At 53.2% G+C, this 15,032-nt stretch overlaps 2 long non-coding RNA genes across 2 annotated transcripts; one reads left to right on the forward strand and one right to left on the reverse strand.

Annotated features, from left to right (window-relative positions):
- Positions 1-766: 766 nt before the first annotated feature.
- On the reverse strand, positions 767-8,644 carry LOC139037852 (uncharacterized). Its single transcript, XR_011490806.1, has 2 exons — positions 7,163-8,644; positions 767-925 (listed from the first exon to the last, which is right to left on the reverse strand). It is a non-coding gene; the product is annotated as an uncharacterized lncRNA (long non-coding RNA).
- LOC139037858 (uncharacterized) lies at positions 4,288-7,216 on the forward strand. Its single transcript, XR_011490812.1, has 2 exons — positions 4,288-4,477; positions 6,885-7,216. It is a non-coding gene; the product is annotated as an uncharacterized lncRNA (long non-coding RNA).
- Positions 8,645-15,032: the final 6,388 nt, after the last annotated feature.

The raw sequence follows: 15,032 nt of genomic DNA on the forward strand, positions 1-15,032 counted from the left end.
TAAAAATATCTGGGTCTGGGGAGGGGAGGAAGAATGGTTAGTTTACCTGTTCCTAGGAAAAGAAGCAATAGTGTCTGGGCCAATTCCTGTCTGTGGAGATGTTAAAAAGTATAAAATATCATTTAAAAGACATGGGGAGGCCTTTGTGTGTATGCGTTTTTTACTCTTCAGAAAATTAAGTTTGTTGGCAGTGGTTTCTGTCACCAGAGTTGCCCAGTGAAACTGCACTGGTAACTTAACCCTAGTTGGAGGTGTGTGTGCATGCGTGCGCTTGTGAACAAAACTAAACTTTAAATAACTTGAGCTGGCTGAGAATATAGCAAAACTGACTGTAAACCTCACTTAGTTGCCAGAGTTTTAGAAATGTCTGTGGCAATGTGCCTGCTGCCCTCGATCCTTCCTGACCAGAGTCATACCAGGGAATGGTGCTGGTTCTCAGTATTCTTATCCCTGGTGTAAGCCAGTGTCATTTCCTTGGAGATCTGTGTCTAGTCTTCATTAATTGGGGATGCTTCTTCTAAGAGAGCTCCTTCCCCAGCGAACTGGGAGAGGAGCATCCTTCTGGAGAGAGGTGATACCCAAGGGGAGGAAGAACCAAGTGTGAGTGTCCGGGTGACCCAGGGAGTAGTGAGTAAACGTCAGAAGCACAGGTAGGTTTGGAGCTTCCTGAGGCCCCCCCAAATGAGACATTAACAGAGGACATAAAGAACAAGAACTGATTTCCACTTTTCATTGTAGCTACAAAATAAGGGGATGAATACTGAGAGGAAGGCAAACGCATCTTTTTAATTCAGAAACAAAAACAAAAGGACAAGGGCTGTTTTGATGAAGAGCTTCCTGGGAGATCCAATATTAGTTCTGTCCTGCAGAACTGGCTCCCTCCTGGCTGAAGGCAAGTCCATTTAGTTGACTGGAACACTGCAGACTGAAATAGAAGAGATACTCGCACTGAAATATCAGGTGCGCACACCTGCCACCCTCAGTCCACCCAGGTTCAAGCAGGCCAACTTGGAGGTGTGAAGGGGTCCTTCCACTCTGCCCCTGTGACAGTCTTGGAGGGAGACAGTCTATTCTTCATTCCTGCTTCCAAGGTTTAAAACTCTCTAGCAGAGTTTAAAATGAAAAATAAATTAGGTCTAATTAGAAAGTACAGTATCACCCAAAAATTAACAATATGAAAACAAACGTCTTACAAACTTGGGTTTGAGACTGTATAGGTTACAACAATCCGTGAACGAAACACCACCTAGAAACAATTTTTCATTAACATTTAGGGAAAAAAAAATCTTTCAAGCTTGCTCAGGCTATCCTACTGATTGTGTTTTACACCCCTACAAGATTTTTTCCCAACAGGGCTTTAAAATGCTTCGAACCTGATGTCTTTAGCTCTTCCAGGAACTATTTTAACGAGAGAGGGAGGCTAAGCAAATAGCCTTAGGTCCAGTGAGGGGAGAGGAGGTGGTGGAGACTCAAGGCTCAAGCCTGCAGCCCACACCTAAAATGGGAGTTTTGATTTTCAATGGTGGGAAGTGCCTCACAGCTCAGCACTCCCTACCTGTGTACCTGAATTCATAGGCTGTCCTCTGTTTATCAAAAAGGAAGGCCTGCAGGTCGGTAGGCGAGGTGGGTGGAAGTGAAGAAGGAGACCAGAGATGGATCAGTTACCTACTCTTTTGTCCCTGGGCCTGAACTGGGGCTTCAAGGGTGGGGGTTGGGGGGGAAGGGGGCTGGGAAGCCCCCCAGGGAACAAAGCCTCCACCTCTATTTACATCACCCCCATCCCAGCCAGAAAGCCAATTGCTGGCTGACTGGAGCAAATTGGTAACCAAAGGAATCCCTGTGTGCATCTGTTACATAACGCACAGAACTTTCTGTGGGGATAGGCCCTCACCCAGGTGACTATGTGTAGGCAGAAAGGCCTAGAAAAAAGGAATGAAGACAGATTAAATGGAAAAACTGTGAGAGATGGGAAAAGTGTGACCACGTGCATGGAAACAGTCATAGCTTGCACCTCCTCTGTGCCTGTGCTGGAGCATCCTTTAAACACCCTGCCTCTAGCTGTATTCTGGCTAAAGAGAACTCGTGCCTAGTCTGGGGGTTGGAGGAGAACCTTCCTACCTAGGAACACCAGGCCCTGGCAGCCCTGGAGCCCTTAGGAGCCAAACTAGGTCCCAGCTGTGTTATCCTTACCCCGCCCTTTTGGTCAGAATCCTCAAATCCTGACTGTGGGAGAGCAGGTTACCCCCTGCCCATGGCCCTGCGGTGCGCACCCGGTCACCTTGGCCTGGGGCAGGAGAGCAGCTCTTTCACCAGCAGCGGGAGGTTGCCTGCTGCCGCCGGAGGTCACATTCAAAAAGCCTGTTTTTCTGGGAAAACCTCGCCCCAAGGGGAAGGTGGTGCAAACCGTGCTCATTTGCCCCAAGCACCAAGGGGAGACGTACCCGGGGGACCAGCACTTGGCAGGGGAGGATGTGGAGCAGGACAGTTGATCCGGCAGCTCCCCTGCACCCGGCCCTCTCTGCAGGAGGGAGCAGGGGGAGGTGGAGGTGGTGGGCCCAGGAGCGGGAGCCGCTGACAGGCAAGCAGGCTGCCGAAGCTATAACAAAGGATTTGTGCCAAAGTAGCACCAGGGATCGCCAGAGGACTGCACACCTTCCAGGCGTGTCCCCAGCTCCTGAGACAGGAGTCCCTTGATTGTCCCTGGGGCTCTGTGGACGTGCCGGGGCTGCGTGGTGCGGGGCCCCCTGCACGGATTCTCCACCTCGGCCCTGTGCTCCTGTAGGCCACCTCGGGCTGATCCCTGGGCGGGCGGGCGAGCGCTGGTCTTCTTGAGCAAGCACCTGCTTGTCCCGGGAAGGCGCTGGGCTATGGTGGGGCCTAGGGGTGACTGGATGCCAGGCGGCGAGGCCCGGCACGCCTCCCTGCAGGGCAAGACAGAGCACTGGAGCAGGGAACTCTGCAGGTTGAGTCCCCAGGGCCTTGCAAGGGAAGCCAGCGGGACACTGTGGAAAGGACGCCTCCAGGACACGCTCTTGGGGCACTCGCAGAGGCAGGTTGCCTTTCCTGAGGCCTGACCTGGCCATGAGGAGCCCTGGCGGTGACCCTGCACCCCAGCGCAGCCTGGGCCTCCAGCTGCTGGGGGTGGGGGTGGCAGAACACACAGGATGCCAACCTGTGCCCTAGCCCCAGGGTCTGGAACAGTTCAAGGCAGCACTGGAGAGTGGGTGGGTGGCTGGCTGGGGAGCGGGAATACCTCAAAGTTCTGTGACTTCACCCTAACTGTCCCCACTGGCTTCCCTGGGAACTCGGCGGGCTTAGAATGAGACTGGCAGGAAAAGAGCAAAAAGCTCAGGGTCCCAGTTGAGGACACAGAAGCAGGTGGAAGTACCCACCACGGGCAGAGGCGTCCCTGCACCCGTGGGAGCACAGAGTGGGTGATGAAGGCAGAACCTTGGGAGAGAGGTGGGAGGGGATGTAACATGTGGATATGTGGTCAGTGGCCGTCTCTTCACTGGGAATGGTTGCCGACCTGAGCACCCCGTGGCCAGCACCCATCTTTCCAGGCCTCCCAGACCCCAAGCCGCCCAGAGCAGAGAACCTGCCAAAGTTGGCTGCAGCCCTCAGGCCAGGCCTCCAGATGCCTCAAACCACCCTCACCTCCTCCCGCTGGCCTAGGCTGGGCTGGGGCTGCGACCCCACAAACGGCCCCTGCAGTGGGGCCTGCTCGGAAATTCCAGCCAGTCAGCCCAGCATGGAGAGAGGGCTGGAGGCAGTGAGTGACACTGGCTCCTACCCCTGGCTACATACAAGTGCAAATGAGATGCATTTTGGCTGATCAGTCCACTGTATTTTCTGCAACTTAATGTGTCTACGTCTTGTCAACTCCTCTAGTCGGGAAGAATAGCAGAAAATTTTACAGAGAATGTTTTCTGTGTGTGTGTGTGGTTTCCAGCTTCCATTCCATCCAGGGGGATGGGTGAGAGAGGAGACGAAGGGGAGGCTTGCTGACATGAACAACATTTGTATAAACCCTCCTCAAATGCAACTTTCAGCCACAAACAAGAAAGGAAAAGGAGATGGGAGTGGGTTACAGTGGCTGACAAGAAAGCTTGATGAAACTTAGGTGGGTCTGGCGGGGGGAAAGTTTCCAGCAGTTTTCTTTTCAAGAACAAAATTCAATTGTATTGACTTGGGGGAAGGAGACAGAGCAAACGCCTTCCCCCGGCTAACCCATTTTGAACCGTGTGTTTGGGTCGTTTAGTGGAGGCTTATGGGGGGGGGGGGGGGGGGCAGTTTTCTGACACCAAAGGAGCCCTATGTGAGTAACGTGTTTACTGTCCTCTTTCTATGTCACTTTCCAAACAATTTGCAAGTTAAGTGAATAAACTTGCCTCCAACTCTCACCAGAATCCCCCACCACCAGGTTTCCTGGGAAAGCAAGTTCTCTCAGACCTAGATGATGCCGGCCTTCTGTGAGGTAAGGTGGGAGTGATGGGGGTGGGGGTAGGACCAAATGGCCTCTGGAATCTGCCCAGGCCACCTTTGGGGGAGCTTTCTTCCAGCATGGAGCCCTGGGACCCTGGCAGGACACTGGGCCAGCTCCAGCCTGCACTCATGCCTCTCTTCACAGATATTTGCTGTTTCAGACTTGTGTGCAGCCGACCCCGCAAAGGAAACAGCAGATTTCCTGAGCCCTTTGCCCCAGCCCTGGCCTGCTTCGCTACCCGCTGCCAGGGCCTGTGGTAGGCTGGGCCCACACTGCCCGGCTTCTGGGAGCTGTATGCCAGCCTCTAGCCCCCTCTTCCCTGGGATTCTCAGGGTCAGCAGGGAATCAGTTGTTGACAGGGGAGCTATCCTGTTAAGGTCTGCCTCTGGGATCACCTGCCCACTCCCAGGGGTGGTTGCAGCTCTACTTGGAACCACAGGGTCTCATGGGGGTGGCTGACAGCCTGAGCCGGGCAAAAGGAGCCCCCAGCGAGGCGTGCCACAGGCCCACTTCATTCAGATGTGGTTTGGGGACCTGTCAGTTGTCCAAGCTGACCCCGCACCATCCAGTTACCTGTGGGGGATCCTTTCTCTGCTGTATTCCTAGGCTGAGGTGTGAGATATCCTCACTGCAGGGCAATTAGCTCTAACAGAATAGAACGGGGTGGAGTCACATGCTTCACAGGGAGAGCAGGGGCGGCCAGGCACTCTCAAGCCATCCCCACATTTATGCTCCTTAGCCGAGGGGTCTGCTGGTCAAGAGCAGCTCAGGTTTCCACGTGCAGCCTGGGCATTATACCACCCTGGTAAAGACATCAGAACCAGGTGTATGCTGGGGAGATGTCCTTAACACATTCACTGCCCCAACTCTCCCAGAGTCCCAACAGGCTGGCCGGAAGGGCTAAACTCTTGGCAAGGAGCAGAGGGGAGGGACACTTCCAACTGCCCCCTTGCTGAGCCTGCCTGCCTCATGGTGGCTGGTCAGGGCCCCTGCAAGCTGCCCTGTCCTCTCACTATGGATTCCCAACAGCAGTATGTTCCCTCCCTCCCTCCATCCATGCCTCATCCTCCCATACCAGAACTGAGCATGGATTTCCATTTGGGATAAGAAGGGGGTATCATTAAAGAGGCAAGGAGGCTGGTGAACCATCCTCAGCCCCAGTAGCTTTTTCACCAAGCAAATGACTCTTACTCAACTTTTCATTTGAACAGTCACTCTGGCTAAAACCATGTGAATCCATAAGCAAAAAGAAAAATTGAAACCTGGACCAAGTTCCTTATTTCTCCTTTGCCCCCTGAGTTCACCATCCCTCATTTCTTCAACTCCCAGCCATCTTGATATCCATGACCCCAGCTGAAGATTTATAAAACACTTGTTTCTTAAAATCGTCCAGGGCTCTCAGCATTTACCAGAATAACTGGAGAGAGAACACACCCTCCCCTCCTAGCCTGCCCCCCAATTCTGCATCCTCACCAAATAAACACCACGATCAATTACACTTTGCATCACTTCATTCGGCCAGAAATGAAGACTTCGTTATCTACCAGGAGTAAACATCGACTTTACAGAAAGAAATAAATTTGCCTCTGACCATGGTCTACCTCCTGGAGAACTCTTTGGGAACATCATCTGTCTTCTTACCTCCTTTACTGGGGTGGCGTGCTGTAAAGATCTGATGTAGCAGAATTTTGAAACGGCTTGATTACCTGGAGCTGGGTTTGGAGTCCTCAACTCCAGTCATTAGTATACAGTCATTAGTAGTCATAATTGGTATTTAATTGCTTGATCGGATGGGTGCTTTATTGGTGACCAGATTTAGTTTCCCCCAGAAGTAGAAGTGGTCCAAGATCAGCAAAGGAGAATTTGCAGCAACTTTTTCAAGCAGAAGGAAAGTACTTGTGATATTATTTGCAGACATGTGTCTCACACATTTTTTTCCTGCCTTTTGTAAACTAAGAATAAACATTACAGATATGGGTTTTAATTTATCCAGATGAGATCATCAAGTACCTAGGGGATTTCATATATATGTGTGTTTTATATATATATATATATATATATATATATATATATATACATACACACTATAGAATATACATATACACACACTGTAGAATATATATACACAATAAAATACATATACACACGCACACATTATAGAATATATATATACACCAAAAGAATACATATATATACACACTATAGAATATATGCATTATATATGTATATATCATAAAGTACCTAGGAGGTTTCATACACACACACTACAGAATATATAAATATACACACACATGGCTGTTAATACTGAAAGGCAGAAACAAACTCAATACCAAAGCAGAAACAACTGAACCGCCAGCAAAATCCAGGATCTGAGCAAGTTCACTTTATTCCTTCGCAGGAAGAGGGTCAGCGGCAGCGAGGGAAAGTTGCCCGGGTCTTTGCAGAGGGACCCGGCGGCGAGGCGCGCCAGACCTTCCCACTAGCGGCCGCCTGGGCGCGGGGCTTTGCGACCCCTCGTCCCTCATCACCCACCTCCACCACCACCCCCAACACGCTCCTCTGTGCGGGGGTCTAGGTCTCCACCTGGTCCCCTTCTCAGAACCCTGCGGGCCGCAGCACTTCCTCCGCCAGGCGCCGCCCCCACCTCCGTCCGCGGGCCTGCCGCTTTGGACTCACCCGGCGCGGTCCTTCATCCACTCCACACACAGACAGGAAACCGGCCTCAGCCGGGGCAACATCTGAAACCACACTTTGTCGATATCATCAAAGACCAGAGCGCGCACTTGGGACTCTGAGCTCCCGAGCCCGCTTCTAGCAGAAAACCGGGTCCCCAGGGGAGGGCGGCCGGGGGCCAGATCCTCTCTCCGACCGCGCCGCCGGCTTTCTTATGGAAATGAACGCGTCGGGCCCCGCTCCCCGGCTGGGCTCGCGCCCTCGGCCCCCGGTCTCCGTCGCGGCCGTGGGGACCCGGGCGCGGGGCTCCCCTCCGCCTGGACGGCCCTCGCGCTGCATTAAATATTCATGGAGATCGCTATTTTCTTAAAGGAGAACCCGCCGCGCGGGAAAGTTCACAGCCAAGGGCAGGCACAAAGGAGGTCTCGGCGCTGCGCTTTCGGACTCCGAGAAATGCACCCCTCTCCACGGCGGGGCTCGCTCAGGAGACACGAGGAGGGGCCTAAGGGACGGGAGAGCGCGATCGAGTCACTTTTCTTGGAGGGGGTGGAAGGAGAGCTGAACTTGGCGGAGAGAAAGCTCGCTCCCCGATCCCCCAACAGTTACTTAGACATTGGCCGAAACATCTTACGCGCCAGTCCCAGGGGCTTTCTTTCTTTTTTTTTTTAAGGAGGCTGTTGGAGCTCCCTCCCCGGGATCCACCGGCACCGGGGCAGTAAGAAAGTTTGCCCGGCGCTGTTGGAGATGCGCACGCACGAAGTTTATTAAACCTCTTCTCGAACCACAATTTCAGCGGACGGTTCCAACAACAACCAGCCCCGCACCTGCGTGCTGCCCCGAGAAGCAGAGGCCGGGCTCACGGAGAGCCGGCTGGCCTGTCTGGGAGCAGCGGGCCTGGGCGATCTGGGGGCTAGTGTCTGGGCCCCAGCTCCCACTCGCGCGCCCCGCGCCCCGAGGCCCGCGCCGGCCTCGCGGCTTCTCTCCCGGGAATGCAGCCGGGCCCCGGGGCCGAGCCCGAGTGGGCGGAAGGTCGAAGGGGTGGACGCTGAGCCCGGCGCGCCGAGGTCCCCGCGGGAGCGCCCCGCCCGCGCCCGGGGCCCTGCGTGCGGCCGCGTGTGCCCGGCCTCGCGCGCCCTCGCAGGCAGGCTGCGTCCGCCCCCGGCCCGCGGGGCTTTGTGTGCCCGGCCGGGCGCACCTTCGCGAGCGGTCGGAAAGCCTCGAGCGCCATCTAACGGGAGCAGCCGCAGCTGAGGCCGAGCGGAGGTGGGGACTGGCCGCGCGGCCCCGGGCGGGCGCTCCCCGCCTCCTCCCTCGCCAGCCGGACGCCACCTCCGGCGCGCGCACCGCACACTCGCTCGGCAATCCGGAGCCCCGCGAAGCCCACTTCCCGGGGGCGGGAGCCGGGGGTGCAGCGGCCGTCTGCGGTCTCGGGACCGTCCCCTGCGCCTTGTCCTCCCTCTGTGCGCCCCAGGCCACAGGAGGCGGAAGATCGTCTCGCACCTGCCTGATAGGGCCCTGCCCTTCGCGCGTTCTCATTCTCCTTTTGGCCAGCGATGGAAAGTACCAAGGAGTCCCCAGAGGGAGCACCAGGTTCCGGAAAGAAACAGCCACATAATGAAGAGGTCTGCAGCCGAAGAAGCTTCCAGAGGGATGGGGGAAGGGCGATGGGAGAGGATAACGGCTACAAAACAAAATTGCCTCATGGAGGGCGATTTGGTCCTGCAGGGCCTCTGGGGAGCTTGAGGCGGCCGCTTCTCGGGAGCTGCTGTTTGGAGAAGACTTAACAAGTGGGGGGTCCTGCAGGGGCCTTCGGAGAGGGCGCGGGGAGCCGGGCACAGGGAGCGACCGAGGAGAGAGAGCCGGCACCCCAGACGGCGGCCTGAGCTTCCCAGGCCACCGCGGAGGCCCGCGAATGTGGGCGGTACACGTGGTGGCCGTGCGCTCCTGTCCGCCCAGGGGGGGTTCCGCAGAGTCTCGAAGTTGGCAGAGGGGCTGGCGTCCCTGAACAGCTTCGAAGGGAGAACGGGATGGGAGCAGAGGTGCCTGTCAAGGCCCAAACCGCCCTCTCCTCAGACCCCGCAGCTGCCATCTGCCCGGATGTTTCCAGGGTGGGTGACCTGTCTCCATACCTTGAAGCAAAGGGCCAGAGGCGGGAAGCGGGTGGGCAGCCTGAGTGAGACCGCTGGCTTGGCCCTGGTGATGAGACCAGAGGGGCTGGAATCTAGATCCCAGGAAAAGCAGAGGATCTTCGGATCTAAGCCCAGAGATGGTGAAGGACTGAGAGGACTCAGTCCTTCCTGGGGACTGGAATGCCTGTCCCCCAACACCCTACCCCCACCCCCCAAGTATGTAGTAAGAGTAGAAAATGGTGTCAGATCAACAGTTTTTATTCTGGTAAAAGACACATGCAATTCTCCATCTTAACCATTTTCGAGTGTGCAGTTTAGTGGCATTAAGGACATTCCTACTGTTGTACAAGCATCACCACCACCCACAGGACATTGTCATGGTCCAAAACTGAAACTCTGTCCCCATTAAACACTAACCCCCCTCCCCCAGCCTCTGGCACCCACCTTTACTTTCTGTCTCCATAAATTTGATGACTTTTGAGTCCATCGTATAAATGGAAGCATACAGTATTTGTCCTTTTGTGACTGGTTTATTTCACTTAATGTAATGTACCTGGTGTATCTTGTGTCAGAACTCATTCTTGTTAAGGCTGAATCATTTTCAATTGTGGTGCCTACTCCAATGGCTCAGGGGACAAGAATCTGCCTGCAATGCAGGAGACTCAGGACACACAGGTTCGATCCCTGGGTCAGGAAGATACCCTGGAGGAGGGCATGGCAACCCACTCCAGTATTCTTGCCTGGAGAATCCCATGGGCAGAGGAGCCTGGCTGGCTATAAGCCATGAGGTCACAAAGAGTTGAACAGGGCTGGGGCAAGTGAGCACACGTGCACACTTGCAAATCTAATGAAGTAATGCTAATAAGGAAAATTGGCTGTGGATTTTAGCAGAGTGGAAACACCCTGATGACTATTTCAAAGCTCTGTTCTTTCATTTTTGAGTCCAGTTGTACAATCTGGAGAAAATGGCCAAGAGAGAGGGGCACACAGACCTAACACCATTTATAATCATTTCTAATCACCTCCCTTTCTAATCACAAGCTGGAAAAATGGAAGGGCCATTGATTGAGCGAGCCCGATTCTTTTCTTTGTTTCCAGAAGGAGACCAGAGATTCAGCACCTCTTAAGTCAAGAGGAGAGAAGACAGAAAGTGTGTTTGTCTTCTTCCTGGATTCTTTGGTTTATTCCACTTGAAAGAGATGCCAGTGTCCCCCACGCTGGCCACATTGGGGGGCTGGTAGAAACCCCTGAAGTCCTTTTTCCTGAAAGAGGGCTGAGAAATAGCTAGTGTACAGGGAGGGAGTGGCTGGCCCTCCCCGACCCCCGGGCTGGGAGCTGTCTCTCTGCAGGGCAACCTCTGCTTACGCTGCCTTGCTCGGCCCTGGTCGCTGGTGCACTCAGCCAGGCTTATTTAGAAGTCCTCTATGGCATATTTAGAAAGTGCCCCGTCCTCCTTTCGTCTTCCTTTCAACATTACAGGCTGTGGAGACAGGTCAGTATTTTTATTGCCCACATTTTAAGTGAAAATATCTAGCATGGGCATATGATAATCAGTGGCAAGGACTGTGGTACCGGGGTCAGAGGCCCCAGCTCCTGGCCCACGCTCCACCTTGGGCCACCGAACCACACTGTCTCTTTTATCCAACAGGAGGGCTGGCCCAGGACACAGATGAGAGAAACCAGAGCAGCCAGTGTTGGCAGAGACCACTACTTGCCTTCTGCCGCCAGGCCAACCCTGCGCCTTGCTGCAGGGCCAGAGCTCCGTAGTGATGCTGGGGTTGTGGAGGATGGGGGCTGAGCACACCCTTTGGGAAGGCTGATGTGCAGGCACTGGTGTCACTGTATCTGGCCCTCTCCTTCAGTTGGAGCGGCTGCTCCCCAGAGAGAAGGATGCACTGCCCATCAGGGGCTCCGCAACGTAAGACAAAAGAAAAAAAAAATCACAACTGTGCCACACTCATGCACACATAGTCGCTCCCTCTTCCCTTGTTAAAGCTGCTTCCGTGTGAAAGAGAAGATGCGGGGGGATTATGTCCTGGGGTTACTGGGGCTGAAGGCCTTCCGAAAGGGCTTTGTGGTGTTTGGATCCAAGCCATTTGTTTTCAGAGAGAATCTCGTTGGGTAGGAGCCTGCTTTTTCCATTTGCAATGGCTTATTAAGTATAAGCATCTCCCTTCTCTGTTTACTGAGTGATGAGCTCTTCCTCCAATGACCCTGCCAGGGGAGACAGCCAAAGTACACCCTCAACACACGGTTACCCCGCAGAGTGTCCTTCCTGTATACCCGGAGACCACAGGCAGGACTTGTGGGGGAATTGGGGTGTCTTTTTACGATCCCCGATCTCCACTGATGGCGCCATGTCACTAATGCCCCCCACACCTCCACCTTCTGTTCCAGCCCCAGCGGAGAGACTGAAGGGGTACCTGGTATAGTGGGGCAGGCCCTGGCTGTGCCCTCTGCCAGTGGCTTGCCAGGGAGGCCACGGCCTTGGGGCTCAGTCACTGTAACTGAATCTCATCTGTGTTTCCCACGGAAGGCTGTTCTTCCTGTCCCCACCAGGCAGGACAAAGAGAAAGGCAAAAGTTCCCTTCAGCACCTGCATGCAGGCTGTTGAAAACCCTGGAAACTCATGAGCAGTGAAAATTAACCAGACACTGGCTGATTAGTAGCTGGTTGTCTAGCTGAACTGGCTGGCTTCTAGTAGGTCAGTTTAGTACGAGGATGGTCCACTGGGCTCACAGACCCAGCCTTAATGAGCCAGATTCCAAAGGTCAGAGTGAAAACAAAATCCTGCTATTTACCCCGATTTCAGAGACTGAATTCGCTTATAAGATCTGGTCTGGAAATAAGGATGAATGATTTCCAACTAAGTGGATTCTTTTCCCTCTCTGCCAATTTCTTCTGGTGATATTGAGAAAGCCTAAGACATATCATCGATTTCGTTACATAAATATCGTCTACCTGCCTATACCTCAGTATGGACGATGGTGAAATAATCACACCAAACTATTTTCAGCCTCTCTCATACTCTGGTGGAAGCTTGGTGCTTTTATTCTGCGTTCTGCTCTTCTGATGAGGCTGCACTGTAACTCTTCTGCACTTCAAATTCTGTGAGGGCTGCATTTAGTGCGTGGATCCATTCTTTACACTCGATAGAATACAGGGCTGAGGCAGGTGCTGTATATAGGAGTTGGCATCTCGTCTAAGGGTTGGGATTATTTAATCTGCCAGTCACTCCGTCCTTACCATCTCCTGAAGAAAAATAGACCTCTCCGATCGAATTACCCACTGGGAGAGTTCTGGGGTGGGAGGAAAAGACAGGTTTGAGCTCTGTTGGAGCACGAGATTCACTGCACTGCGTCCCATGATTTGTGTGTGTGTTACACCACACACAGTGCACACACACACAACACACACAGTACACACACAACACACAGTATACACATTCACACACAACACACGCAGTACACAAACACACAACTGCACACATGTACACACAACACACACAGTACACACATGCACACACATTCACACACAACACACACAGTACACAAACACACAACAGTGCACACATGCACACACAGCACACACAGTACACAAACACACAACAGTGCACACATGCACACACAGCACACACAGTACACAAACACACAACACACACATTCACACACAACACACAGTACACAAACACACAACACACACAGTACACAAACACACAACAGTGCACACATGCACACACAGCACACACAGTACACAAACACACAACACACACAGTACACAAACACACAACAGTGCACACATGCACACACAGCACACACAGTACACACACAACACACACGTTCACACACAACACACACAGCACACAAACACACAACAGTGCACACATGCACACACAACACACACAGTACACACACACACAACAGTGCGCACATGCACACACAGTACACACACAACACACACATTCACACACAGCACACAACACACAACAGTGCACACATGCACACACAGTACACACACAGTACACACATGCACACACAACACACACAGTACACAAACACACAACACACACATGCACAGTGCACACACACACAACACACAGTGCACACACAACACACATAGTACACACGTGCATACACACCACACATGGTACACACACACAACACACAGTGCACACACACAACACACAGTGCACACACAACACACATAGTACACACGTGCATACACACCACACATGGTACACACACACAACACACAGTGCACACACACAACACACAGTGCACACATGCACACACACAGCACATAAAACACATGTGTATGTGTCTTAAGTTGCATCGGGGCCCCAGTCCTTGGGGTCCTTCTCCCCTAGGTGTCCAGGAGATGGGGTCCTTGAAGGGAATGTGAGCTGGCAAGGGGGTGAGGTGACTGCCCAGCCTCATCGGCCTCTGAGATGAAGCGTGGTTATCTCAGGTGAGTAGCAAGTAGAAGAGGTGAGAAAGCTGGCCTTTTGTTTGTTGGGGGTTTTGGCCTCACTGCGTGGCATGCGGGATCTTAAATCCCCGCCCAGGGATTGAACCCTTGGCCCCTGCGGTGGAAGCTCAGAGTCTTAACCGCTGGACTGCCAGCGAAGTCCCTTTGGCCTTTTGTGTTTCTTATACATAATTTGCTATTTGTTCTCTCATTTTTTTTTTTCAAATGTTTTTTGAGGAAAAAAATCACATTACCCATCTCAGCCAGGCTAAGAGAAATCCCCAAAAGAAGTTTTCCCCACATTTGGACCAGAACACTTCAAGATGACTGCCTAGCCTTTGGTGAGCAGAATGTGGCTAAGGTCAGGAAGTGAGGGGCATCCTCCGGGAGAAGGCACGGGTCCCTTCCTGTCCACGGGGACTCCTCCCGCCACCACAGCCTCTGTGCCCTGTGTTGATCACAGGGTCCTGTCTGGTGGCCACCAGGGTTCACTTCACATCTGCCAAGGGTGCAGGTGATTCATCGGGGTCCCAAGACCAGCTGTCTGTCCTCGTGGAGCATCAGAGTACCACGTGATTCTTTAGGGGACAAGTCAGGTCATTTAACTGAGAGATAATTTCAAACTATACCTTTAGATCAAACCCAGCATACAGAACCATCCTGTGATTTAAAACCCCAAACCAAGACTTCAGATGCATTTTGTGATTGATGACGGTGGCTTGGGACCTGGCCCTCCTTTCAGCTCAAGGCACGTGCAGTTTCTTCTGACATTAGTGATATTTTGGTGGAAATTTTTTGAGAATACTGCCTTGCAGCTTATCCCCTCCTTCCTTTATGAGGTTGGGATTGAAGTTTCAGGACATTATATTTTAAGATTCATCCTCTCCCCACCCACCTCCATCCCCCCTCTCCACATAGACAGATTTGGGGCCACCTGTTCACTCCCCAGCCAGGAGGATGGAAAGATTCCTCCTGCCAGCTTCTCGCCTTCATCCTGCAACAATGCCCTCCAACGTGACGACAGGAGAAAGCTCCCTTGGCTCCACTTCCAGGTTCTGCTTGGACGGAGCACAGTCTGTACAACGATTAACTCTGTGGGACTGGCTGGAGGGGCACCGTGTTCTGGGGGAGCAGCCCAGCTTCCCCCTCCCCCCACCCCCTGCACCTTCACGTTTCCCACCTGCACCACGGCACAGTCTGTGCCCCACCGAGCGCCCTGCCCGGGTCTCTGATCGCCTTTGTATGCGTTGCCGGTGTCATTACTTCCTTCCCTAAGA

Source organism: Odocoileus virginianus, chromosome 2 (assembly GCF_023699985.2).
Source record: "Odocoileus virginianus isolate 20LAN1187 ecotype Illinois chromosome 2, Ovbor_1.2, whole genome shotgun sequence".
NCBI lineage: Eukaryota > Metazoa > Chordata > Mammalia > Artiodactyla > Cervidae > Odocoileus > Odocoileus virginianus.